Source organism: Eucalyptus grandis, chromosome 10 (genome assembly GCF_016545825.1).
Source record: "Eucalyptus grandis isolate ANBG69807.140 chromosome 10, ASM1654582v1, whole genome shotgun sequence".
In the NCBI taxonomy this organism is placed as follows: Eukaryota; Viridiplantae; Streptophyta; class Magnoliopsida; order Myrtales; family Myrtaceae; genus Eucalyptus; species Eucalyptus grandis.
The window spans coordinates 13,496,398-13,522,076 of record NC_052621.1 but is presented as its reverse complement, the minus strand read 5'-3'; the positions used below and the strand labels follow the sequence as shown (position 1 = coordinate 13,522,076).

Sequence of the window (25,679 nt, the reverse complement as noted above, 5' to 3'; positions counted from 1 at the left end):
GTTTCGTTGTTGTAGCTGTGTGGGTCAACTCCAGTTGGATCCGCTCCTCTTCCCAAAATGTTGAAACGAACAGGTAAGTATATGTCCTGTTTTTTATTTTTGGAGCAAAATCTTTGGCTTGAGTCTCTGCAGAGGTGCTTTGTTGCTCCACTGTGGTGTGGGTATCTTTGCAGGATGTCGGAACATCCCCCTACTTCCAGTCTGTTCTGATTTGGGCTTTGAAGTTGATGACGTCCTCCATCCGTTTCTCCTCTTCGCAGATCTGGTGATCCTCTGTGGCTGGCGTTGTATCTGATTTGCGTCCATGGATTCAGCGAAGCTTGTTTGTCGTGTCTGGTTGAGGTGTTGCTATCATCGCAGACTTTCTTTTTGATGAGATATGAGCCCGTGGGTAGATGCAGGTTGTTGGATGTCACTTCTTGTTGCAGATCTGTTACTACTCTGTAGCCTTCTCCTGATATGGTCGGCGTTGGAGAGGAGTCCGGGGGTTGTGTGTTTTGGGTATATTGGGGTTGCTGACTTGTTCCGTACAGGTAAGGGCAGCCACGACTTCGAGGAGTGTACCCTGTGTCATTGGTTAGATCTTCCTCAGCTTCACTCCAATTTGGATCGGATCTTGGGGAACTGGAATTTGAGGGATAGGTAGGCATGACTGGTATCGAGTCGCTCGTTGACATTAGCTCCGTGGGTAAATCTGAAAAGCTATCAATATTGTGCAATGTAGGTTGTCTGCTTGAGGTTGACGATGTACTGTGCGTGAAGGCCGGCCCGAATGATGCATCTATATTAATCTTGAGGACACCAGCCGTGGGGTTGCCATTTTTCAAGTAAGTCGCCGGCTTGCTTCTGTTTTGTCAATTTAGGATTCCATCGGCAAAGCTATCTTTTAAGTTGACGACGCTAAACAGGGTGCGATGGAAATTGAGGGGGCTCTTCCTGAATATGAAATGATTTCTATCCTTCCATATGCACCATAATACATTTGCAATCAATTCAAAATTATGTGAGTGCCTTGATCTTGTGTGAATATTACCCAACCATTCATCAAATCTGGTTAACCCTACTCGATTCACTTGAACTTGCAGGCCTGGCTCATTCCAAAGTTGTGTTACCCAAGGGCAAAGAAGAAGTGTATGTTCGATCGTCTCTGGTTCGATGCCGCATAATGGACATATAGGTGCAGGTGCTACCCTTCTTCTGTACAGATTATCCAAAGTAGGTAAGGCATTTTGACATGCACTCCAAAGAAAGAACTTTATTTTCGGTTGGATAGCTGCCTTCCAGATATGTTTCCATAAATCTGGGTTACATTGGTAGGATGTTGTTGGTGTTTGATTGCTTGGGTTCATTATGCGCTTTCTATTCATCAGATATCCGCTCTTCACCGTATAACTTCCCGATTTATTGCTTATCCAAACCAATGTGTCTTCTGTAGTTGGTAGGCCAATAGGGGTTGCTAGAATTTCCGACACTATTTGATGATCAAACATTGAGCGCAATAGATCCTCTTTCCATGTAGCATTTTCAAAGTCTATCAACTCAGCCACCTTGCGAGGTTCATTTCTTGATGCAGGTCCTCCAATAATTCCCATCTTAAGCCATTTATCTGTTCTGATTGAAATTTTGTTTCCATTTCCCACTGCCCACATAACTTGAGGGGTTATCGCTTCTCTCCCGGCTAGCAAACTTTGCCATCCCCATGATGGGCGCGATCCTTTTCCTGCTTGCCAAAAGTTACAGTTCGGGAAGTAGAGACCTTTCATAATTAGACTCCACAATGTGTCAGGGTGCTGAGAAAGGCGCCAGGCTTGCTTGCCTAACATAGCAACATTAAAGGTTAGGAGGTCCTTAAAACCAAGACCGCCTTCCTCTTTTCTTAGCTTGAGAATGTCCCATTTTCTCCAGTGTAGACCATTCGCTTTGTTATTATTTCTCCACCAGAAGTTAGCGATTTTTTTTCTCAATAGCTTTGACAATAGAAACTGGGATTCTAAAAATAGACATTGCATACTGGGGTATGGCTTGCACTACTGACTTGAGAAGTGTTTCCTTCCCAGCTCTTGATAGCAAGTGTTCCTTCCAACTCTCCAGTTTCATATTTATTCTAGCGAGAATCCAAGCGAACACTTCTTTTTTGGATGCACCCCAATCTGATGGCATTCCTAGATATTTTCCCGTTTTCATAATTTCTGGAACTCGTAGTTCAGACGCCATATTTCTTCGTAGAAGTTCTGGACAGCCCTTGCTGAAAAATATCCCCGATTTGTTTAGATTTATCGCTTGACCTGATGCGTAACAATATTGATGTAGGATAGACGCCAAATTTTGACACTCCAATATTGTACCCTCAAGGAAAAAGATTGAATCGTCTGCAAAAAGTAGATGTGAAAGAGTGGGACAGTTTCGGTTCAATCTGATACCGCGTAGTGTACCTGCTTGAAGGGCTTGCTTGATCATGTGGGAGAGTACATTAGCCACAATGATGAATAGATAAGGAGATAATAGATCGCCCTGGCGAATACCCCGAGTTGGCTTGAAATACGGCAAGGAGACTCCATTGAGCTTAATGCTATATGACACGGTTGTAACACACTGCATGACCCATTTTACCCATTCTTCACAGAAACCCATCTTTCTTAGGCATTCTTGAAGGAAGTCCCACTCTATCCTATCATATGCTTTCTGCATGTCTAATTTAAGGACTGCTTGGAACTTTCGATGACGGTCTCTAGTTCTTAATCTATGAAGGACTTCCTGAACGATGAGGATATTATCCTGTATTTGTCGGTTTCCAACAAAGGCGCTGCTTCGCTTCAATGATACGGTAACAGGGGTTTAGATCTATTTGTAAGGATTTTGGATATGATTTTGTAGGCAAAGTTACACAGGCTTATTGGTCGATATTGTTCTATTTTTTCCGGGTTTTGGGTTTTAGGAATGAGTGTGATTTGTGTTTGGTTAAGGGTGGGGTTAAGGGTTCCAGTCTCAAAGAAATGTTGCACCTCTCGACATATATCTGCTCCTATGTCATTCCAATGATGCTGGAAAAACAAACCATTTAACCCGTCTGGTCCGGGAGCTTTAGTAGCTCCTAGTTGGTGAGCAGCAGCTTTAACTTCTTCCATGGTTATGGGTGCAATTAGAGATTGATTCATAGTTGTATCCACCAAAGTTGGGATATAATCTAGTACAGGCTGAAAGTTCCTTTGTCCATCTGACGCATAAAGATGTCTGAAAAAGTTGACTATCAAGTCCTGAAGATTTTCTTCATTCCTAACCCATTCCCCTTGTTCATTCAACAACCTGGATATTCGGTTCCTGTTCCGTCGTTGGATAGTTGTTGCATGGAAAAACTTCGTATTTTTGTCGCCCCATTTCAGCCATTTGATTCGTGATCTCATGCCCCAGAACATCTCCTCTTGTCGCCACAGTGAGTCAATCTCTCCGTTAATGAACTGAACTCTTTGCTGGTCATATGGTATATCTTGGCTATTCATCACGGTTTGAAGTTCATTTTTTAGCCCATCTATCCTTTTATGTGCATTGGGAAACCTTCTTTTACTCCACGCAGCGAGCTGTACAGCCACTAACTTCAATTTGTCAATCATATTTTTGCCTTGAGAAGCTTCCCAAGATCGTTTAACAAGTTGCCTACACTCCTCATCTTCTACCCAATAGGCTTCATATTTGAAATCTCGAGGTTTGCGACCTGATTTTGGAAAAAGTGACAGAAGAATAGGACTGTGATCTGAGCCTATCGCTGGTAGGGCTATGGCCTCTGCTGCTGGATAAGCTATCCGCCACTCCATGGTACATAAGGCTCTATCCAACCTTTCTTTAACATTGTATTCACCAGCCCTTCTATTTGTCCATGTGAATGCACACCCCTTGGACTCTAAATCCATTAAAGAACACGCATGTAAAAAGTCTCTGAAAGCAGTAAGACGAAAATTTTCGGCCATTCTCTTACCCGTCTTTTCCCAATGGTACAAAACTTCATTAAAGTCTCCAATACACATCCAAGGTAGATGATTGATGAAGCTTTGTCGTTGTATATCCTCCCATAAAAGAACTCTGGCATTAAAATTATTTGGAGCATGGAGGAAGGTGATTTTCATGAGCTGCCTTTTGTCGTGAAGATGGCATTGTACATTGATAAGGCAATCTGAAGACGAATCCACTGTTATGGTAAGCGTTTCATCCCAAAAAAGAGCCAGACCCCCAGAAATACCATCTGGATTTACCAAAAAACTATTTGGATACTTCATTCTTCTGCGCAAGCGCTGCACCATCTGCTCCTGGTTCTTAGTTTCCATTAAAAATATTAAGTTGGGCTGTTCTTGAGCCACAAGGGCTCGTAGAGCTCGAATTGTCAGGGGTGAGCCCAACCCCTAACAATTCCAGCTAAGTAGTTTCATGGCGGATCCGGTGGCTTATTAGGGCTAGCCACCAAAGCCCAGTGAGTTAACTTCTCCTCCTCTGTAACAGGAATGTCCACTAGCTGTAAATTATCATTTGATGAGGCCTTTGACGATTGTGCGCCATATGGACAAAATCTCTTCCCTTTTTTTGAAGTAGGAAGTTTGGTACACCTAGATTTACCCTTGTTTAGGACTCTTTCAGTAGCTGGATGATGCGCTCTGTCAAGTTCTTTTTCTTTAAGCTGTTCATTATAGAGAATCACCATAGATTCGTCTTCTAGGCAACTGCTGCCCCTTTTTTGTGTTTCTCTTTCTTCCCTTACAGTGATGGGTAGAGAGTGTTGGAGAGGAGCCATTTGTGGATGCATATACTCCTCAGAACAGTGCTGACTGTGTAGGGTTTGGGTAGTCTGTGCTTGGGTTTTTTTCACCTGCTGATCTTCTTGAAATTGTGCAGCAAGAGGGGACTCCGGCACCATTTCTGGATCTTCAAGGAGTTCAACTTGTTTCCCGTAAAACACTTTGCCATAAGGGCTGAGATCCCTGACTTCAGCGCGCAACCAATTTCCGAAATTACCTGGTAAGTCCTTCTCTAGCCATGTGGTTTCATAGGGAATTTCTTTGCATGCTGAGGCATAATGCCCAATTCGTCCACAGGAGTAGCAGTAGTGTGGGAGGCGCTCATACTTGAATTCGATCCATAGTTTCTTTCTTCCTAAATTGATAACTACACCTGTTTTGAGGGGGGATCCCAAGTTTATATTAACTCTGGCTTTGCCTACTTTATAGGTACTATCTCCTTTTCCTTCCAACTTCACCTCAATAAACTGTGCCAATCTTGGAGGCTATATCTTGGACAATCTCCTTTGTCACTCGACCAAACGGGAGTCCATGGAATTTAACCCAAAAGGCACAGTGATCAAAATCGTAACAAATTTCTGGGATATCCGGATCGCATTGTTGGAGAACAAGGAGGTTGCTTGCAAAAGACCACGGGGCGGAGTCTAACACCCTCTGTTTTTCAGCTTCAGACTTGAAGGAGAAGGAGAAAAATCCTAGTTCAAGCGAGGTACAGGATACTTTCTCTGTCTTCCATGCTGTTTTCATAGTGTTGAAAAATGCCTGAAAGTTTACATTAGGTCGAGAATAAAGTTTACCAAACAAAGTTAACCAGCACTCTGTTAATTTGTCTTCAGAAATTCCTTGTTGAACTCCTTGTTGAACGTCTATCACACCATCATCAGACCAAAGACTGCCCAAGCTTCTACACAGAGCTTCTACTCTACTATCATCATAATTTTGGTCAGACATTATTACCTCCCTACTTAACAGATCCAAGTAAGAAAAGGGAGCAGCTTCAGCACAATTAAAAGGACACTATAACCTTACAACGGGTCAGCGTAACTTGCGCTCTTGCTAACGAGAACAGAGTATGGTTGGGAACTCTGAAATATTGGAGACGCAGCTCTACTGCCTTCGACCATCTTTGATTTTACTCGACAATTTAATCCAAACAGGAGAGATATGGGGAAAGCGATGGTGGGCCAAGGTGGAGACAGCAAAGAGGCAGAAAACAAAAGATAAAGGTAAGTTAAAGTGAAACGGACGAGTGGGTTTTAGAAGGTGGGATCATCGAAGCCTAGGGTTTTAGGATTACCGACAAAATCGAAAGGGATTGTGATCGAGGGTGTGGGGCTCGACAAACAAAGACAATTTGGGGTTTGACGAAGTCGATGATGAGGGTTGGGAGACACGGGCTCGATGAAGAGGTTGCTGTGACTTTTGGAAGGGGCGATGCAGCTTACAAAGAAAAAGTAGGGCCACAAGAACGGAAAGAGTTGTGCGGGATGAGAAGGGGGGCTGTAACAGAGAAACGATGAGGGAACAACTCAACTAGAACAACGAATCACCAGTACAGGGGAAGCTACCTCGCGGTAGGGAAAAACCCAGAGCGTCTGGGAGGAGGCGGCGACCATGCGCCGGTAGGAGCTTTTTTGCAATAACCTTTTATTTAAGATGTATGTTTTGATGCCACACAGAAATTAATGACCCTCCCACATATAAAACATGTCATGTTTAGGGTTTAGAACGCAATCTTAATTTTAGAATTTTCATGGTTAGGACAATGCACGTTAATTTTAGAGCTCATATAGATTTAGAATAATTCATAGCTTTTGTTAAATAAGAATCAAAATATATATCTATATATATATATATATATATATATATATATATATCATTAGGACTACACAAGGATTGCATACAGAATTCATAACATGCATGTCATACATTGCACATCATTTAGTGAGTCGTGATTTAAAGTTAATGCTTTAGAAAAATTATATCATGTTGATTAATCCATAGCCACGTTACATGCAACACCCCTATTGCATAGAGTTCATATAGAACTTCATTAAACAATTAGTAGCGGCTCTAAGAACTAAGTTTAAATGCATATTGAATTGAGTATCTAGTTGCAATTAGTAGATTTTGGGAAAGCTAGTGTTAAACACAAGCAATTGTCTCATGAGAGCAACATTCATTCCTATTCAGTGATCTAGCTTTTCTAGTTCACCTCTGAAAAGGTCGCGATAGGTAAGAGAATTGGTAAATATACATTCCGTTGAAACCACAACTTCAATTGATTGCATCTTGTATATTCTTCATCCCCTTGTCAAGAGGATATTTGCTTTTGTCTTCAATAAAAGGCGTTGAAGTAGTTTTGGTAAGCTGTCCCCTCTGCAGAGAGCTTTGAGCTTCTTGCCTTCATAATCTCCATGGCCTGCAGAGTACTGGCATCAAAACCATCATATTAGATGCCCTTAAACACACCACAGTAGGATTTGCATTGAACCATCCAGAGATTGACACATGGTGAATCCGGGCCCACTTTCAGATCTTTTCTCTGTCCTCGGTTACCCCCTTTCTCTCGTTACTCTGTCTTCTCTCACTATTTTCTTCCTTGTCTTTATTTACTTTAGAGGCCATGGACGACGCTCTGTATATTGCAGTGTTACCACCAGCCATGGACAAATCCTGTATTTTCAGATCTATTTGATCATCGAGGTTCCAATTCACCGTCTGCATCTCACGAACCATGGATTTCGCCAAGTGCTTCACAGATCGTAGAGCGCAGTGAATGACTTGGACGAAGTGGGTCGGGCTCAAAGACGAGAGCTTGCAGTTGTCGAACAAAGGCAATACGCCGCTTGCGCTGCCATAAACTTCATCAACGCGACTTCACAAAGGGAATTGTGATCAATCATTCCCTCTGGAAAGAATTTTGAACCGACAAGCAAAAAGTCTAACTAGGATTGAGTTGTCGCTGCAGCTACAACTACGTGAAAGGCTGAGACAAGTCAAATAATAAGTAAATCTTTAACCAGAGGTATGGAGTGATATGACGTGACTCAAAGATTTTCAAATCAGACGATTGAGCATGGTATGAAAGAATCGGATGGCTGTTTTCGGATAAGAGATGAGAGATATTTTGGTCAATTAGGTCAACGGCATTAATTTAGAAGAATATACTTTGTCAATCATATGCATGCCCAAGGTTGGTCAAGCGTCATTACTCATTATTGATAGTGACTTAAATAACTCACAAAAATTTAGGATGATATTAAGCAATTCCTAAATTTTATTACATTGCATCGCATTCATGACAAAAATTTGTGAATTGAAATCACTGATTTTTACATAAATATATAACAATTTTTGGAAGATTATGTTAACCATCAAGAGGTTGTGGTTTTGACTTCAGAAGGAGAGATCACTCTTGCATTGAATGAATCTTGTTAGGTCGCTCACATGAGTACTGAAATCATGAATTTGTATTCCATCATGACAGATCAAGAGCATTTGATTAGGTCAGCGAACAGTCAGGATTTATTACTTGTATACCAGCACAAGTCATTTGTATTTCTTGTCTGTGTGAAGTAGAATGTAGAAGTGTATGATTATGTAGCTATAGCAGCTTGTTATCGCCAGCAGTGCCTTCTGTTGACTTGATAAGTCAGGTTATCGGGTGTTGCGGAAGATGTCTTCCACCTTCCTCGTGCCGGCATTCACGTACTGCAAGCAAGGCGTAGATTGAAGTCAAATGAGCACGTAAGCACGGTCGTCATGAATGCAGTAACATCTAGCTGCTTAATGTTCCAAACTCTACTTAGAGCACAGGACATCAGAAACTGTACATAGTTTCTAATTTCAAAGCATCATAACTGACGAGAACAATTTCTCAATAAATGAAGTCATATGTAATCAAGTAAGCAGTCATAAAGCTAAAAGGAATGATGATTGTGGGAAGGGCGACGGAAAATTCGAGAGTTCTGACCTCTAATTGTAACTCTTCTGGAGTTGCGTGTCCTGTGAAATAGCCGAATTTGGAAATCCTTATCAAACTCCAGTCACTTGGCTGCAAAAAAATCAACGGGGCTTCACTTCTACAGATCTTATTCATGGGAGCAACCAAAATGATAATCCCCATGTAACCGTATCAAGTTGAATGACATGAGCAGCAGAATCCGCATTTAATTTCTTAACAGCAAGCTAAAAATCTCTGGAATCTGGATTTTCAGGGCCCGTAAATCAGAAAGGTGTTGTTAAGATGGCATTGTTTGGCTAAGCAACATTCAGCCAATGTAAATGCAGGAAATGGAATTGAGATTAAGCCCCGATGAATACAAAGACGGATTTTCAGAAATTGCCAAAGAATTGTGCAGGTTTAGACAAAAAGCTATATTGGTTTACTATTTACAACGGTGTGAGGAGAACAGACTCTAATCTCATCTAGGAAGTCATCCAGACCGAACCCGGCCATACCAATAACCACTTGCACAGGTGCACTATTGACCCCGCTTTGATCTTTCTTTGGCACGGCTTTACACTGATTTTGGTAAACTGAGCACGTTCTTTCATAGTTAGGATAGTGGCCGAAGAGAACTAGGTCAGCCTCTGATATCAAATGCTCGATGAGTACAGATCAGCAAATCATTCGACATCCGAATGGAATTAAGAAGCAGAAGGTTGCCTTGTTGTCCAATAGCAAGGGCTCTACAGCATCAAGAAACCTATGGTCAGCACCTCCTCCGGAACCAGAAGTGTACATGGGCTGGGCCTATGCCTACAGGCGCCAACCGCTACACTTGATCTCTGTTGTCTTGAGAATTTTTTAGTTTGAGAGTACGCAAAATCAATTAGTGAAACTCGCGATCACCGAGAAGCAAATGTACTTTCCCCGTGAAAACTAACCAAGGAGTTTTAGATCACAGTCGATTGAAGCCATGTTCCCTCTCATGCATTGATACTGACAACATGACATTCTTATGACATAAAAATGTCAGCTCATCGACATGAAAATGTGATACCAGAAGGGTTCAGCTTCATGCCCTTACCTGCTCTGAATTCTCAGACCAGTCGTGTTCGGTTGAAATCACAGTAAAATGAACACTGGCTTGTTCCATGGAATGCCATGGCTTGTACTTCGCTGGGGTTGGCATTGGGAAGTATGTCACATAGGCAACGCCGCATTCCTCACTAGAGTCCAGAGTTAAGTACATGGATCCAGGGCCCGTAATCTCCTCATGTGAAAGAAATTTAGAAATCATCTTCGACTCATGCTGCTAATTATGTTGGTTCAGCTGTTTATTGCGCTGGAAGGGACGCATATTAACCCGAGATAGTTACCTTTCATAGCTTCCAATTGCAAACATGTAGGAAACTCGGGGAGCGACAGGGCTGACGAGGTGGAGGAAGAAATTCCACTCCACTAAGAAGCCGGGGCGTAGCTTATGTCTCCGACATGGAAGATGGCGTCCAAAATGCCCGAGTCCACGTCAGCCGACACTGCCTTTGCCACTGATACTGAGCAAGGCTATAAAATCATATAGTCACATTTTAGGATACCTTCATAATCAGGAGTTTGAATTCTTACAGACAGCTTAGTCTGTGCCACTTCCGTTTATTCAGATGAATTTGAAGTGCCAATAATGTTTCATGGAGAGCCGGTTTCAAGATGATACTCCACCCCAATCGTGGCATATTTGTCCCTTCTTTTTATACTTACAAGAAAGAGAGGTATGATTCAGTAGAGAGAGAGAGAGAGAGAGAGAGAGGAAGGGAGAGACGGAGGGGATGCGTTTGAAGTGTCGAGGTGTAAGTTGAATGTTTAGGATCTCATACCTATGGAAGTATATCAAGTATATGTGTTTTTTATAGAGGAGGATATCATTTACCTTAAAGACTAACAAATAATGAAGAGGGTACCATGTTTCTTGATGTTGACATATGTAGAATTGCCAATAGTTCATCACTTGTTCGGGAATGTATTAACTAGGGGTGAGTTTTCTTACTTCCAAAAGTTCGGTCCAGAGCTCAGATTTGTTACTTCTATCCAATGCCAACTGGATTAGCTTCTTCTAATAGCTAGCAACCTATTGATGATTTTGTGTTCATGGTTGATGTCATTTTGAATGGACCAGCTTGTGCATCTTCTTCCGCTGTGGCATTTTGCACGTTGAAAAGAGCCATAGGACGGCACCAAAGTCAAGTAATTTGAATAGGGTTAATAAGAATGCGTAGAGCATGCAATAAATGCATTTTGGCTAGATAATAAACAAATGAACACATCCTCTAGATGCTCCTAGGATTATTTGGTGTTGCTGAAGTTAATTAATAGATTGTTGATACTTAAATTTTGACTAGCCGAATCATTTACTACATAAAAAATTAGGAATCAACCCAATCCCTAAACCAAATATCAATATTGTGCATTCTCATTTTTCTATTTTGTTGCTAGAGCATACTATTTTAGGGAGAAGTATTCAAAAAGTCATAAACCTTTTGCATTTATGCCAATTTAGTCATATTTTTTAATGCCAATTTAATCCTAAATCTTTTTACTTAATACTGATTCAGTCATTCTCGGTCAATTTCGATCGGATTTTGCTTATTGGGCGCAGTGCGGCTAACGTGGCTCAATTGGCGCTAATGTGGATAACTTTTAATAATATTTTTAAATTTTTAAATTTTTTATTCTTTTAAAATATATATTCTTTTTCTTTTTTTTCTTCTCTCCTCCTTCTTCCGGTCGACGAGGTCGAGGTCAACTTCGCTGACCATCTCGCCAGTGGCCGCAAGGTGTGTGACATCCTGATTTTTAAGTCTGATTTCGATAAAATGAAATGGATTTTTCCTCAACGCGCTTATGGCCTTATTCTCTGAGAATGCCCCTCATGAGATAACTAGTCTATTAGGTGAAGACATTAAGGGATTTTAACGCAATAGATTTGAGAATTTGACTAGGAATTGACTGTTCAACCGTGCTAATCTACAAGGGTCATTACGGCACGGTCAAAATCGATCAGAGACCGGAGATATGTCAATTTGATAGAGGTATGTGATTAAGTGTGGGTGATTCCACCTAATTGCAAAATTCTCGTCGAACGGCACTAGACCAATTTTTCTGTATTTTATGTACCTTGTGTCCGTATTTGAAATCTCGAAATTTTTTCACGACAATCGAAAGTCGTCAATGTGTCAAAGATGCACTTTGTGGCTTGAAAATAATCAACCACAGGTCAAATGTACTAAAAATTCCCGACAGCTACCTTGTAGATTAGGACGCACTAAAATCGCGCCAGATTGAAATTAACCATGAATTTAAACTCGATTTCAGAAATTGAAAGTTCTGTCATGTCACAAATCATTTTAGAAATGAATATTTTTCCACAAACTGAGATTTTCAGCGAATTTTCAAAATAAGAGTATTTTAGACCAGGAACTTCGTAGGCTTGCTTTTGATCGCAATTTTGGGATACAAGATGGTTCATTGGACTAGGGAAAATGTGGATTTAAGTGTGAACACAATGGATAAAATTATGGGCTTCAATTGGGATTGACTGGATAAGAAATTGAATGAGATTGAAGGGGAATTGAATAAATTGGAGGCCAAATTGTACAAGTTCGTAGGCCATGGTGGGGTGTAACATTTGAGATAGTTAGTACAAGCACCTAGAGAGGGGTGAATAGGTGACAAAAATAATTTCTCGAGATAAAAGAGCAATACTAAGCAAACAATAGAAGGAAGTTCTTCTTTGGTTAACAAAACGAATTATGATCAAAGTAAAGCAAAGAGTAGAGAAGAGAAAATGAACACAAGGTTTATAGTGGTTCGGCTTATTCCAAGCCTACGTTCACTCTTCTGCACCGACAGCCCACTGGCTGGATTTCACTATGAACAAAAGAGATGTTACAGCAATGTTCTCCCTTGATTCCACAGTATAGATACTCTACCACACTTCCTCAAGGTTTCTCACGAATATAGACTCTCTTTTGCGTACAAGATTTCGCTCAACAAATGAATTGACTAAGAATAAGGAGCTTCAGACTTTGGAATTCTTCTATCGTGCACACTCTCGAACCACTGGAACGTCTTCCTTTTTATACTCCTTTATGCCATCATACCCGTTGGCACTTACCAAAGGAATTCCTCCAATCTACCCGTTGAATGGAATCAATTAAGAAGATCATTCGAGCTATTTAAGAAACATGTCGATAGCCCATCAATCATGTTTGCTCATACAATCAGGATCTCGGTTTCCATAAGTAGAACCTCCCAAGTATACTTTGTCAATCATCGGATCCTTAATCAATCTTGATTCGAATAAAGGATTCTGTTATGTCATATCCAGGCAAGAGATCTTCGTCAGTCGATAAGATCAAATCCTTAACGAAACATCTAGTCCTGGATAGACCTTCTTCGACAAACTAGAAACTGTCGATGAGAATAGACTTTGAGTCTTGAGTCTAGTAGTCCGGAGGTCTTCAGACTTTAAATAGTAGAGTCTGCAAATCTTCAGACTAGACTGATGGAAACGTTTTGTCAGCTTCAAAACACTCAATGAAGATTTCTCCAACAACATTTGGGACACATGGGAAGCTTCTTGATAAAGTTTTGAGAGAGGGAAATGGCTAAGGATAAGGCTGAAGGTGGTGGGGGCAACACTCAAGTGAGACCTTAAGGAGAGCATTGAAGGCTCTTGTTCCCTCAAGCTTCAGCATACCACTTCTTCCTCTTCCTCCCTCCTTTCTCCATTGCTATGGAGTCTTGTAAGCTTGAGAAAACTAGAAGAAAGAAGCTAGCAACCGCCGAAGCAAGTCGCAAGCCCGCCGGACCTCTTTTTCCCCATGTTTTTTTCCTTATGCCGGTTTTTTCTCCAATTGACATTTTTTTCCAAAAATCTGAGTTAAAAGTGGTCTTCCCATGCGAATCAACCTTCGTGCCATCCATTGTTGTTTTCAGCACATCCAAACTGTTCAGAGAAGCCCGACCTCGTGCCGAATGGAGTCGCCGGCCGACCTATACGCCGACGAGAAGAAACCAATCGCCGGTCCATCGGTCCGCTTGGCAACTTGCACGGTTTCACCTGTTTCGCCCGTTTCAGCCATTTTTCTTCCATTTCGACCTAGTCTCCACCCATACCAACCACCAGCAAGTCCCCCTCAACCTCCAGGTCCCACCAATTGCCGGCCAACCCCTCGCCGGAGCTCCGGCGAAGCTGTTTCACTCATTTTCTTCCTTTGATGTTCAGTTTCTTGGAGTTGCAAAGGGAGTCCAACCTTGTGGCTGTTGTTTCAGCCTTGGGACCACCTTGAATCATCGTGGTTGAAGTCCCGGTGCGTAGCCTCCATCGTTGCCACCACGTGCGTGTCTTCGGCCCACTTAACAGGTGAGTTTAGCTCATAATCCTTTGATTAGTGCCTAAACTTGCTTAAGGTTGGTTTAATTAGTGTTAATTATAGTTTAGGAGATTTAATTAAGTTGTATTAGCCCTAATATATGTGGTTAGATGGATGAATTAGATTAGATTAGTTTAGCTTAATCTCACTTTATTTGCTTAATTGTGGCTTATGTGCTTAATTGAGCTTGGTTAACCTTAATGGATTAATTGTGTACTTTAATCAATGTTTTTAATGATTTTTGGATTTATTTTATTAGTTATTAAATTCTGGAATTTATTCTTCAAGACACTATTCACGAGTTACTGTTCACGAAACATTGTCACGTGCACTGTTCACCCGAGAACAAAAAATTGTCTAAGTTCATGTATGTTAATCCTATGAAGTGAATGAATGTATAAATACATGAGCATCGAATTTCACTGAAAAAGGGAAATAAGCTTTGTCCAAGGGACACCAAAATGAACTGCCTTTAGGGGAAAATGATTTGAAATTGTTTTTGCAAGCATTGTGCATTGGTTAAATGCTCATAGATAAGAAGAGTCTTAGTAGTGAGCTTGCGTGATCAAAAGTTGAACCGTCACCCAACGGGAGTTTAGGGACAATTCTCGACGAGAGTTGGAAGCTAGTCGCAGTAGACTCTGGACCGATGTCCCTTTTTGGGAAACCATCTGAATAGGAGTTCTAGACATAGCTGTGCCCGATAGAGTGGGACGAAACCCGATTTTCATTGGTAGCTCGGCGGGAATCGGATGATCGCTGACTGGAAAATTAGTCATGGCCGGGAGGTCACAAATTAATTAGATTGTCAACTAGGATTTGATTGTGGCCAATGAACCGTAAGGACTAGAGCACGTGTTGAGATGGTTGGGCCTTATTATGGGGTAAAATTGTGTAGCACGGTATAGGACATGTCATAACGATTTTATCTTATAATCGAGACCCGTGTGATCGATTGAAGCATGATAGGTGACGCACTAATGTGCAAGAGTGTATGAGAATCATGGTATCATTAGTTTTGACTATGCATGAGTTGAGCACATTGTTTATGACACGCATGCATGAATCAACAATGTGCAGGTGTGGCAATGGCCAAGTGAGATCGCTTGTGACACAACTCGTATACGATTGATGAATTGCATCATCTAGTGGCCATGCACATTGCATGTATTGTATTGAGATTTAATGTGCAAAGTATGGCATACTAGGTAAGGTTGCTTGGAAATCGATTTGTTGGTTGTTAGTCCTAGCTTATTGGTGGGGTGATTCTAAAGAGATACCCCGAGTTGAGTTAGTATCCTAATAGGGGCCTTAGGGGAGGACTCACTGAGATTTTAATCTCATTGGTTATTATATAAACATTTTCAGATCCCTAGTATGAAGAACTAGGAGTTTGAAGCGAAAGGGTTAAGAGCATAGGTGGCTCAGTAGTTCTTTTTGGAGATAAATCTCCTATACATAGCCCTTAATGTTGGCCTCTGTGTATAAACTAGTTTGTTTATGAAAAGTGTTATGGTGAAAATTGTATCCTGCTTTTCTATTCCATATTTGTGTTGTCTGGGGATTTTATTATACGCTTCCGCATGTACAATTAAAAGAAAGGGTTGGCGACGAGTCCTGGGACGTCGCAAATTTTATTGACCATCGAGGGATGTGCGTGCACTCAAGGTTCAAGACATGACAAGATAGACGGCAAGGCTCGCCCATGCCAAATCGCGGCCTAGGCGGTATTGGCAAGGGTAAGGCTTGTTGGCCAATGCAAGACCACCCTCTAGGCCATTGGCGAGGTCAACCTCAATGATCATCGCCTCTAGTCGATCGTTAAGGTCCAGCGAGCGACTTGAGGAAGGAGGAGGAGAAGGAAAAATAATAATAATAATAAAATATAAAATATTATTAAAAGTTGTCTATGTCAGCGCCGATCAAGTCACATCAACTGGTCGGCGTCCAGTCAGTAAAATCTAGCCTAAATTGGCTGAAAATGATTAAATTTGCACAAAGTATAAAAGTTTATGACTAAATTGACCAAAAAAAAAAAATTATGAGTTTTTAACACTTTTCCCTACCATTTTACATCAAATTCGGTGGTGATAATATCAAGTATGCAAATTAAGATAGGTACAAAATAATGATCGAGTGAGAATCAATAGAAATTCAAGCAATGGACCAACTTGGATAAGCAACTAGTTGGAGAGAAAATTGTCCAATAAGTTCTAAATTTATTGTACTTTTATCAATTCAGTCATAAATCTTTAATTTCGCTAATTAAGTCATAAACATTTTCAAGTATTGTCAATTTAGTCAATCTGATCAATTTTAGTCGGAAATCGCTATATGGATGCTAGACATCTCACATGGCACAATCAACACTAATGCGGGTAATTTGCAATAGTATTTTAATATTTTTTAGAAATTATATTTTTTTTTCCTTTTCTTCTCTTTCCCTTATTTACTTTCTTTCTTATTGCTTAGAAGTTAATTTGGGGGAAATAATTTATTTAGGATTGCATTATCCGGAGGATATTTTTTCTGGTCTTTGTATAGCATGCTACATTTGGCATCTGCTGCATATTTATATTTCCTTCGATACACTAGTCTATCTTAAATTTTTATGGAAGTCCTTGAGGATTAAAACAGGTCGTATACAATTAGGAAATAAAAATCACCACGGATAGTTTTCTTTCTAAGGATAGTTTTCTTCCAAAAGAGAAAAAGTACCAATATTGGCTTCCGGAGGGTCATGAGAACAATGCATTTCTTCATTTTGCTTCTCCTTTATAACTATCAACACAGAACTCGGAAACAAAAGGTACTGTTTCTTCTTCAAATTCAAGATGGAAGATCAGAAATGCAAATTGTCTCCGACCACCTTGATAATTTTAATTCTCGGTATCATTTACATTCTAAGCATTTCCCCAGCTAATGCTGCTATGGCAGTAGCTGATACAAGGAGCTCATCAACTTACATTATCCAAGTACGAAAGCCGACGGACAAACATTTCGCTAACGTAGAGGATATCGATTCTTTGTATCGGTCCTTTTTACCCACCACAGCAGCCAGCTCTAACCAAGAGCAAAGAATGGTTCACTCGTACCAGCATGTGCTATCCGGGTTCGCAGCCAAATTGACCGCCGAGGAAGCTAAAGTCGTTCAGGAGAAGGACGGTGTTTTGCAGGTACATCCGGAGGAGGTGCTTTCTCTACACACAACTCATACCCCCGACTTCCTGGGATTGCACCAAGGAGTCGGGCTCTGGAAGGACTCGAACTTTGGTAAGGGCGTGATCATCGGACTACTGGACTCAGGGGTTTTCCCGGACCACCCTTCCTTCAACGACGAGGGGGTGCCTCCACCCCCAGCCAAATGGAAGGGGAGGTGTGACTTCAACGGCACGTCCTGCAACAACAAGCTCATCGGTGCGAGGTCTTTCATCAACCCAATCAACGCCACGCAGGCCGTTCCACCATATGATGATACTGGGCATGGCACGCACACTTCCAGCACAGCTGCCGGTGCTTTTGTGAGGGATGCCAGCGCGCTCGGTAATGCAAAAGGCACGGCCGTAGGCTTGGCGCCTCTTGCACATTTGGCAATGTACAAGGTTTGCGCAGATGGCGGTTGCCCTGCAAGCAGTATATTGGCTGGGTTCGACGCCGCCATCGAGGACGGTGTCGATGTGCTTTCCGTCTCTTTAGGAGGAAAAAAACCACCGCTCTTTCAGGACTGGATTGCGATTGGGGCACTTGCCGCCACCCAAAAGGGCATCCTCGTCAGCTGCTCTGGGGGGAATACGGGGCCAAAGCACAGGACATTGTCAAACGAGGCTCCATGGATTCTCACTGTGGGTGCAAGCAGCATCGACCGTAGCATAAAGGCCACAGCACGGCTGGGGAACGGGCTAGAGTTCGATGGGGAGACCTTGTACCAACCGCACGACTTCCATCCGACGCAACTTCCCCTAATTTATCCGGAAGTATTCGATGGCAGAGACGTCCAGGACTGCCATTACGGATCACTGGCTCGCCTCTCGGTTCGAGGGAAAGTGGTTTTGTGCGACATAAAATGGATCGATCCAGTCGGAGCAGGTCAAGAGGTCAAGGATAATGGTGGTGCGGCCATGATCCTCGTGAACGGTCCCGCTGACGGATACACCACCATTTCTGATGCGCACGTCCTACCCGCCATCGCATTGAATTATGCCGCGGGGAGAGAGATCAAGAGATACCTTAACACAACGCCAGCACCAACGGCCACGATCCTATTCAAAGGTACGCACATCATCGGGAGATCGCCCGCCCCGGCTGTAGCATCATTCTCTTCCCGCGGCCCCAACCGCCTAAGCCCAGGCATCCTCAAACCGGACATCATCGGCCCAGGCTTGAACATTCTCGCCGGTTGGCCATACCCTTTAGACAATTCTACGGACATGAAGCATGCATTCAACGTGATCTCCGGGACTTCCATGGCCTGCCCCCACATCAGTGGTGTGGCGGCACTGCTCAAGAGCGCGCACCCCGATTGGTCACCAGTGGCCATCAAGTCCGCCATCATGACCACCGCCGCCACCTCCAACATGGAGGGCCGACCCATCGTGGACGAGACACTCCATCCAGCGGACATTTTCGCCACCGGCGCAGGACACATCAACCCATCGAAGGCCGTCGACCCGGGTCTCGTTTACGACGATGGACCGCAAGATTACATCCCTTACCTTTGTGGGCTCATCTCCAACGAGTCCCAAATCGAGGTTATAGTTAAAAAAAAAGTCAACTGCTCGAGCATAGGGAGCATACCTGATTACCAGCTCAACTATCCATCGATCACCGTAAGCTTCCACAAGCCTTCGGTGACGAACGTGAGTGTGACGAGGACGGTGAAAAACGTCGGACCCGCAAAGTCGCGGTACCAGTCAGTCGTCTACCCGATCAAGGGTCCGGTCTCAATTGGCGTGTACCCGCGTGAACTCGTGTTCACAGAGGCGAACCAGACAGCGAGTTACCGGGTTGACTTTACGAGGGAAGTTGACTCGAAAGCGCCGTCGCCGTATGCTCAGGGGGCAATCACGTGGGTCTCTGCTCGGCATTCGGTTCGAACCCCTGTCGCTGTTGTGTTTAAGTGATCGCAGGGAGAGTCTCTGGTTTTTGTGTTTCAAAAAATGAAGTCGACAAAGATGGTGATTATTTCGACTTTTCTCCCTATGTTTGCGCCTTGAATAATCTACAGGGCAATGACCCATTTCAAACTTGAATTTGCCGTTGAGAACTTTGTTACCGTTCAACTCTTATTTATTTTGATCCGTGATTTAAGGGAAATCGACACAAATGATTGCTAAACTTACATCCAATGTGCAATGTGATTTTTGAACTTTTAATTTATTCAATGTAATCTCTAAACTTTAGCCCAATGTTCAACATGATCTCTCAACTTTTGGTACATGTTCAATTTAGTTATTAAATTATGTAAAAATATTTAATGTCATCCTCAATTTGCATTAACAAAAAGACTACATTGAATATTTTGATATAATTTGAGGATTACATTAAAAATGTATCAAAAGTCCAGGATTATATTGAATAAATTAGAAGTTAAGGATCATATTGAACGCTAGGCTAAATTTCAAAGACCACATTGAAAAAACTAAAAATTCAGGGACTACATCACACATTTGACGAATGTTTAGAGACTATGTGTCATTTTTCCATGGTTTAACTATTTCTTTGCGAGCCTAGTTTTTCTCTCCATTAGGGGAAATTGGATCAAACTTTAATTTTTGGACATTGTTGCGGAGGACAACAAAACTTTGGATGGTTATCCTCATCATATGAAAAATTTAGCACGATTCTTCCAATGTAGATTTGATAAATTTCAATACAACCACCTTCATAAAAGTGTTCATTATAATATCTAATATGTTTTATCATAAACAGATCAACTCGTCTCCACATGAATAATAAATGTGTCATGTACATTTATTTTTTAAATCCATTTATGACAATTTTAGACATAAACAAATTGACTCGATACAATTTGATAAATTTAGAGGTGATTTTATGTATCCACGGTTCAAATGTAATGGTCTTGTGTTGCAGCTGCACTGAAAAGAGAGGTAACTGGTACCTTTGGTAATCGGTAAATTTTAATGTTGAGTACAGGTGAGGCAACTTCTTAGCTACAACTTTGGAGGTATTTGACAAGAAGTAATAGACACCGCAGCACCCGTTTTCACAATAAAATTTCTTATGTAGAGTTTTATCGAATATGTTCTAAATATTTATAAATGAGAACTCTTTTTGTAAAATGTCTCTCGTATGATAAGCAGTTCCTGTTTGAGCTCCAATGTTATGATAATTTAAGAATGTGTCAAGTTCGATTAACCAGAGGAAATGGACAAGAGGTAAGGTTTTATAAGTAAGAACTCTTTCACATATATTAGTACTAAGCTCATGCTACATACGAAGTCATTTGCCTTAATCTGGCTTCTACAGTAATCTTAAATCGCGTTAACCAACGACCAACTCCTTGGACAAATGGTAAAACAATTGGGGTGTACGTTAAGAAGCGTGAAGTTTCAAATGCGAGCCCTCGGAACTAGGCGATAAAAAGAAAAGTAATTTTTTATGAATCTTTGTTCTCACAGGAGGTTGTGTACCTTTCTTCAATTTGGGAAGGTGGATTTAGTCTTCCCTATAAAGGCTGGATAAAGGAAAGCTTAGGCTTGAACTTAAGAAGTCGTGCAAGAGTCTTCATATGATTATGTAAGCAACAATTTTGATCTTCTGTGAAAATATTCACCTCTTGGGTAGAAAGGTGCATGCGGTTGATATCATAATCGTCCAATCAACAAGCTCAAAGAATGTAAAAGAACAAGATAGAGAAATTTAAGAATGCATCGCTCCTTTCTATCTGCTATGAAGTTGAAGCAAAGTGATCTATACCTGTCCATCTTAATTAGTAATCGATCGAGATTAGATAACCAATGTCAAGTAAAAATTTCAATAATATTCTCTCATATGTTAACAATAAAACACTAAGTACCAAATACTAGAAGACATTCCCGAAGTAATAATTAAAAAAAAAAAAACTCTCTTTCTCTCTCCATGAAAAGTAAAGTGATCTATCGGTCCCTCTTAATTGTAATTGATCGTAATTAGATAACCAATGTCAAGTAAAAATTTCAATAATATTGTCTCATATGTTAACAATAAAATATTAAGTACCAAATATTAAAAGACATTTCCCTCCCTCCATAAAGACACATCGAACCCTCCCTCTCCCTCTCCCTCTCCCTCCCTCTCTTTCTCCCTCGCTCCCTCCTTGAACTTCTCTCCAAAAAGACACATCTCTCTCTCTCTCTCTCCAGAAAGACACATCGATCTCTCTCTCTCTCCAGAAAGACACATCGAACTTTTGACACATTATATACACAATCCTCATAATAGGTCTTTGCACTGATTGATTCATTATTCCCCATTAGTCTCTCTTTATCTGAGTGCAAACACATGAAAAAAAAAATTGATGTGATTTTTTAATAGTCCATATATATATTCTTTTGCAAACATATGATGAAAGAATTAATTTTTTTATGCTTAACGTGATTGTGAATATAAACTCGATCATTTTGACTTAATAACTCCGATGGGTGGCGTCCATTAGATATATCCTCAAGGACCGTAGCAATTGTTCAATATACAAAATAAGGCTGTAGTTAATTTCACTCCCAAAAGCATAGACTGTTTTCAGGAGAGAAGCAGAGTCGGAAGCCGCTGTTCGGACTTAAAGAATAATACCAAGTCAAGCTGCTGCAGCGTCGAGCAAGCTGAACCCTGCTGACAGATTAACGTACAGTGGCCATTCATTTCAAGCCAACTCAGCAACAGCCATTCGTTTGTCTAAATACATTTGGGCCGTGTAATCCTTCGCACTATGTAAGAAGAGTCATTGAATCATGCATGTCATATGCAGTTATTCTATTGAAAACTGACACTGTCTAAATGGTCTTGCTACTTCTGGCATCGGTGAAATCGAGCACTTCGAGTTCCTCTGCTAAGGTCTATGGGGATACGAACAGGGTGGTTCCCGTGGGCTTTGGAAGCCTGAGAACCTACTTAACAATTCTTAAGATGCAAAACTTCTCCTTTATTTTCTTTTATGACCATTCAACAAGCAGAATAAACCCGGTCAATCGCGTCAAATCGCAATGGTATCGGTCAGCACATGCCTTCAAATGGTGCGTGCCTTGAGCTTAAGTCGAATAGCAAGGGCACATGAGCATGTCACTAAACTTTACTTGTGACATCCCAAATTTCAGCCCCGTCTTGAATATATGAAATAGGCATTTCGCCGACGCACTTATGGTTCTTTTTCTCTGAGCTAATCACTCACGAGTTAACTAATCTATTTGGTGAAGCCGTTAAGGAATATAACCGTGGTAAAATCCCTAAAAGCTACTCGATAAGTCGGATTGGACTAGAATTACGTTCAATTGATTTTAACCCAAAATGGAATTTGGTTTCAGAAATCGGACATTCGAGCATGTCATGGTTCATGAATAGGACATCGTCTTGTCTTTTGGAGAAATTCCATCGAGACTGGAATTTTACAGAAAATTAATTCGGACGTCACGGAAAAATAACAAAAGTTCAGATTGGCCAAATTAAATGGATCTTTGGCTTCCAAACCGAGTCATTCGGTGATGGGGGATTGTGGAATTGATGTGGACTTTTGCTTTGACAAAAATTGGACATCAATTGAGGAAGTTTGAGTAAAAATTGAAATTCAAATTGAAGAAATTCGGACCTAGCCACGGGAGTGCAACATTTGGCCTAAAATTGGATTTTTTGTGGATTGATTTACAAGATTTAATTATAAGAGACAAGGAGATAATTATGTGGACTTGTGGGGCCAAGCTATGATGATTTTGGATATTTTATCTTGACTATTCAGCAACTTCTCACGCACGCTTCTCCTTCTCCCTCACTCCTTCGCTAGCCGACTTCCCCTCCACGGCTTCTCTTTCATTTTCTTCTTTTTTTTTTTGCTTTTGCTTTCATTCAGTTCTGTTTCCTTCGAATCCACGCTGCCATCGCCCCTCTCCACCATCATTTGTCGCCAAGGATTCTTCTCTCTGGCACACGTCCACACTTTGAACCCCACCAGTCAACTAACTCTCCTTGAAGCCCCAAGTGTTGACTGCCTGCAAGCCGCCCATCTCCACGAAGCCACTCCACCGAATCCCAATCCACCGAAACTTCGGTCCATCTTGCATCTCTTCAGACGGTTTGCTGACCCAGCAGACCCACCGAGCGAAGCTCCTCCATGCACGTGTCTTCAACCGAGCAAAACCTGAAGCCACTCCATTCTTCGCCTACGTCTTCCTCAGCTCGTGCCTCCCGCGCGTGATGCCAGCGAAACCAGCCGTGAATTTCAGCACCTTCGGCCCGTCAGCAGCCCAGCTCGATCGTGACTCCAACAAGTCTCCTCGAAGAAGCCCAGCTCACCGAAGCCCATTTGAAGTTCCAAGCCCGTGCAGCCCAAGTTAAATTTAGATTATTTCAGCCCATGAGAAAGCAGCCCATCTCGAAGTCAGCTCAGCCCAGTCCAGCAGCTCTTGAGTTGGCAGCCCATTTTCAATTGATTTGAAGCCCAACTTGGTTAGAAGCAGCCCAGTCCAAAGTGAGCCCACAACTTGAAGCCCAAGAAGTTTTAGCAGTTCAGCCCATGAGGCAAGTCGGCCTAAGTTCGGCCCAAGCCCAGCAATTTGCTGTGGGCTTGCAAGGCCTTTGGGCCCAAGCCGAGTGATTGTCGACGTCCCCGAAAATTCGGATTTCGGCCGATGTCGCGCCGTCGAGTCGCCATCACAGTGTTTCGGTCTTCGCTTTGCCAAGTGAGTAATCTCACTAATCCTTGCTTAGTAGACTAATAATTCTTAATGGTTGATTAGTTTTAAATAATTAGGTTTAGGTGGTTAGATTAGTATGGATTAGTGTTTATTAGTTAATTGCGATGCGAATTAGACGAATTGAGTGTGCATTTAGCAAGTAGACGTGGTCTACTATTTATTGAAGGTAGCTTGGGATTTTTCCCGACCCGTATCGGGCTTCAATTTGGCAATTCGAGCCTAAGTGGAATTTTTAGTAATTAAATATTATTTTTCGAAATTAATTTAATTAAATATTTATTTTCCGAAAATTCAACTGGGATGGTTAGTGACCATAATTTTATGCTGATGATCGTGGTGCATCCCGTTTATTTAATTGGGATTTATTTTGAGCTAAATTGGATTTATTGTAATTAATTATTAATTTTCGAAATTATTTATTTATTTATTTATTTTTCAGAAAGGCTGAGTTAGCCGACGACTGAAATTTCGTGATGATCGTCGTGGTGCAATCCATTTATTTAATTAAGCTTTATTTTGTGCTGAAATGAATTAATTGTGATTATAAGATTATTTTCCTAGATTAATTAATTTGGATAATTAATTGGAAAATAACTGGGTGTCGGTTGACAGCACCAAAAGTGTTTTGGTGGACGCAAATAATGGTGGGATTTGTGGAGATGAAAATATTATATTTTGACTAAGGCCAGCCATGTGCCCACGCACGATATTTTATCGAGTATGACAAAAGATGAAAAAAGATGTTGTTACATCACTTTGGCATGTAGGATGCCTTAGAGAATGCACATAAATTGTTGAATATTAATCAAGCATGTGTGGTGATAATTGATCATGCATGTGTGGTGATAATTGATCAAGCATGTGTGGCGATAATTGATCATGCATGTGGTGTAGAACATGCTTGTGTGGCATAGATCGTGCCTGCGTGGCCGTACTTTTGTGTGTCGAGTATCATGTCCGTGTGGCTGAAAGTAATTGGAATGCCAAAGAGCATACATATAAAGTGTTTATTGTACGTCACCTTGGCAAAAAACGCCCGAGAGCATTACTGTAGCTCTGTGACTGAGAGTGCAAATGGGAGGTTTTATATTGAAAAGTGATTTGACATGGAAATGGTCCGACTAACATGTAATCGACTAGGTCGATTGATCAATGATTTGATCCGTTGTCGTGAATTGACTGATTGAGTGGAAGTGGCTTTGAATGGTCCGATTGATGTGTCATTGACTGGTCGATTTGATCAATACTTTGATCAATGATGTGATTGTTTGGATGCCTATTTGATCTGTGCTAATATGCGGGTGGAATTTGAGGCCAAGGTAATTCCTCTGACCCGTGTGTGCATAGGCAGCCCGGTTAGCATATTTGTTTCCTAATCGAGTCTTGGTGGGGTAGAACTTGCTGAGACATAATCTCATCTCGATTGTGGGACAACATTTCAAGCCCATAGATGAGCCTGTGGAGGAGGAACCAAAAGAGGACAATGAGTTAGAAAATGATGAAGAACTTGAAGGATGTGAGCTCAGTGAAGAAAAGTCAGAAGAGGATCAGGATGATCCTGAGTATGACCCAGATGAGGATTGAAATCCCATCTCTTGGTGGACCCTCTGTATATGTG

The 25,679-nt window shown here is 41.5% G+C and overlaps 2 long non-coding RNA genes and 1 pseudogene across 2 annotated transcripts; all 3 read left to right on the top strand.

Moving 5' to 3' along the window:
- The first annotated feature begins 809 nt into the window (after positions 1–809).
- On the top strand, positions 810–5,633 carry LOC120288942. The gene is made up of 6 exons (XR_005546857.1): positions 810–827; positions 909–1,003; positions 1,086–1,219; positions 4,879–5,001; positions 5,211–5,490; positions 5,618–5,633. It is a non-coding gene; the product is annotated as an uncharacterized LOC120288942 (long non-coding RNA).
- Positions 5,634–6,014: 381 nt separating this feature from the next.
- On the top strand, positions 6,015–8,059 carry LOC120288943. Its single transcript, XR_005546858.1, has 2 exons — positions 6,015–6,403; positions 7,403–8,059. It is a non-coding gene; the product is annotated as an uncharacterized LOC120288943 (long non-coding RNA).
- A 1,009-nt stretch (positions 8,060–9,068) lies between these two features.
- Positions 9,069–19,282, top strand: LOC104423572 (annotated as a pseudogene).
- Positions 19,283–25,679: the final 6,397 nt, after the last annotated feature.